Here is a 3,603-nt window from a genome sequence, read left to right as displayed (position 1 = left end):
GCCCCACCCAGATTGGCTCCTGCGGTGGGGAGAGGACCATGCACCTGGGAGCTTTGTTCAGTCCTGCAGACCCTCTCTGCTCAGCCCTGGCCCATGGGTCAGATCTAGGCTTGGGGGACACAGGGCTGGCCGCGTCTGGATGGGGAGAAAGACTCCAGCGTAAACATCCAGCCATGTGATAAGACGATTCATCCTTTGTCCAGAGCCCTCTGTGAGGCGGGGCCTGTGCTGCTGGGGGACAGAATGGACTGGGCCCCACTCTTCCCAGGCTAGACAGACAGCGAGGCAGGTGGTGCCCAGATGGTAGAGGGTGAGACCAGCAGTGGGCGGCAGGTGGGTTCTATGCCGGCAGGTGGGCAGGGCGGCCAGGGGAGCACAGTGGTTCCACAGGAAGTTGGGGAGGCATGTTCTCTGCAGGGGGTGGGGTGGCGGAGGGAGGCGGATGACCCCCTCCCAGCATTTGAGGACAGCTGAGCTGAGCCCTCAGGCAGGTAGGAAGTTGACCTGAGATGGGGACAGAAAGGGGTCCCCTGAAGAGAGGAGTGTGCAAAAGCTCCATGAGGCAGGGGACTCTTGATCAAAGCATCTTCTGAATTCCCACCAGGAAGCTGGTCTCTGCCCGAAGCCCTGTGCTTATTCAAGAGTGTCCTTGCCTTCCGGACACTGAGCGAGGTTTAAGTCACCCTGCAGGACTGTTCCTATTCCGAATGTCCCTTCTCAGGGTGTTGGGCTCACTGGGGCTGCAGAGGGACCCACACTGCCTGGGTTCACATCCTGTATCTGCCGCCTGCTTATCATAGGGCCTCAGGCTCTGTGCCTCAGTTTCCCCATCTGGAAAATAGGGGTTTTAGTACCTACCTCAGGAGGTTGTCACGAGCAAAAAGTGATCCATGTAGTGTGCTTGGAACCATGCCTGCCTGCAGGAAGCCCCCAGGGACTGTTGATCATTATTCCTGGGACTTAATTCTACCAGGAACGTTCCAGAAAGGGTTCCAGCACCAACAGAAAGTGAAAGGTTTATTTACCCCCACATTACACTTGGGACCAGCCAGTTAGGTATTAATTATTGCACCTGTTAAAGTTAAGCTGACACCTTGGTTCAGCCTCGAGAGGGACTATCTTTGATTTCGAATTATCTCCGTGTGGAATTCAGCCTTGAGTTGCTTTAGGTTGGCTTTGTTTTGGTTTGGGTTTTCAAATACTGTCAAAGAGCATTTTGCTCTTTAAATGTTTTCTGCTTTCATGTACACCCATGTTCTTCGCAGCGTTATTCACAATAGTCAAAGGTGGAAACAACCCAAGTGTCCATCAGTGGATGAATGGATCAATAAAATGTGGTCAGGGCTTCCCTGGTGGCGCAGTGGTTGAGAGTCCACCTGCCAATGCAGGGGACACGGGTTTGTGCCCCGGTCCGGGAAGATCCCACATGCCACAGAGCAGCTGGGCCCGTGAGCCATGGCCACTGAGCCTGCGCATCCGGAGCCTGTGCTCCGCAACGGGAGAGGCCACAACAGTGAGAGGCCCGCGTACGGCAAAAATAAATAAATAAATAAAATGTGGTCCATCCATACAGTGAAATATTATTCAGGCTTAAAAAGGAACGAAATTCTGACACCTGCCACAACATAGATAAGCCTTGAGAACATTATGCCAAGTGAAATAAGCCAGATACAAAAGGACCGTTCTGTACGATACCACTTCTGTGCGGTCCTTACAGGAGTCAGATTCATAGAGACAGAAAGTGGAAGGCTGGGACTTCCCTGGTGGCGCAGTGGTTAAGAATCCACCTGCCAATGCAGGGGACATGGGTTCAACCCCTGGTCCGGGAAGATCATGCTGTGGAGCAACTAAGCTCATGTGCCACAACTACTGAAGCCCGCGCGCCTAGAGCCTGTGCTCCGCAACAAGAGAAGCCACTGCAATGAGAAGCCCACACACCGCAACGAAGAGTAGCCCCCACTCGCCGCAACTAGGGAAAGCCTGTGCGCGGCACCGAAGACCCAATGCAGCCAAAAATTAATTAATTAATTAATTAATTTAAAAAAGAAAGTGGAAGGATGGTCGCCAGGGACTGGGGGAGGGGGATGGGCAGTTAGTATTTAATGGAACAGAGTTGCAGTTTTACAAGATGAAAAGAGTGCTGGAGAGGATGGTGGGTTTGGTTGTCCAACAACGTGAATGTATTTATTACCACTGAACTGGACACTTAGAAATGGCTGAGGTGGTAAATTTTATGTTATATGTATTGAACCACAATTTTAAAAATAGGAAAAAAGTGCCTACTTCCAAGTACTGTCAAATAATTAAAATATGTTTTCTTTCACAGTTTGAAGAAAATGCCAGTATCTGAGGCAAATTGCTGAAGGAAAGCTGGATGCTGGAGTGACCCCAGCCTGCGGGCATCTGAGTCACCTGCGGGGGGTGCAAACGGCAGTGAGTCCTGGGGGTGGTCGGGGGCCGGCACTGTCTTCCCCTCTAGCTGCCTGGGGCCTCTCAGCGAGTGGGAAGCAGGACTCACTTGGAGAAGAAGTGGGCGGCGGTCAGCACCCACCGGTGGCTGACGAGGCTGCCTCCGCAGACATGCTCTCCCTGCTCTCTCAGGCTTACCTGTCAGGGCCACTGCCAGGGGGACGCCACCATGCCCCCAACGATGCGGACCTCTGGGACAAAGCCGATCACTGGTGGAGAGATGGGTGGAAATGGCCCGAGGGTCACGAGTCAGCCCAGCAAGCCCCCCAGGTGGCCCCCCTATGAGAACAAGGCCCAGGGGTGGGGCCCAAGGGTTGGCTCCCCTCCCACCTTCACCTCTAGATTCTGTCTAGATTCTGAACCCCAAACAGCTGCCCCATGGAACTTTCCACAGTGATGGACATGCTTGGTACCTGAAATGTGCTTGTGTGACTAAATTTTTAATTTAATGTTAATTAATTTAGATGCAAATGGTCCCTGTGGGTGGTGGATGGCTTCCAGGTTGGAGACCTGGGGAGGCCTCAGTCCCCTTGCTGGGATGAGAGGCAGGGTCCCCTGGCTGTTGTTCTGAGGTTTAGGTGAGAGAAGGCCCGGGAAAGCTCGAGCACGTGGGGGGTTAGAAAGTCTTGGTCCCCCTTCTGGGTCTCAGTTTGCTCCTGAGCTGTGCACAGATGAGCTGCCTTGGGGAAGGACTTTGAAAGTTGTAAAAGGCACAGGACTGTGCGGATTCTCACACAGACCCGCAGGGCGCAGGGAGCAGGTTACGGTGCTTCAAGAACCGGTTGTTTTGGATGCGATCCCACACCTGTCTCTTGGGGGACAGAGCTGGGCAGAAAAAGTCAGGACAATTTGAGGGCCCAGGATGGACCTCAGAGCGAAGGGGACACAGGTGACTGGCTCCTGCCTCCCGGCCAGAGAATACCCAACACGGAGGGACCACAGACTGCCCAGGGGGGTTCTAGGGCAGCCGGACGCCCTGCCTCGGGACTCAGCCCTTTCTCCCAGGAAGGGAAACACGAGGAGCGCCAGAGGCAGCCACATCTACAGGCGGAGGAAGGTGGAGGATGCTGAGCCCCAGCACGGGGGTGAGGGGGGCAAGAGAGGCCTCCCAAGCTTTCCCCACAGCCATGGCCA

Source organism: Aethalodelphis obliquidens, unplaced genomic scaffold, assembly GCF_003676395.1.
Source record: "Aethalodelphis obliquidens isolate GAN/ISIS:26980383/991018 unplaced genomic scaffold, ASM367639v1 scaffold18, whole genome shotgun sequence".
Classification (NCBI taxonomy): domain Eukaryota; kingdom Metazoa; phylum Chordata; class Mammalia; order Artiodactyla; family Delphinidae; genus Aethalodelphis; species Aethalodelphis obliquidens.
This window is presented reverse-complemented; position numbering follows the sequence as displayed.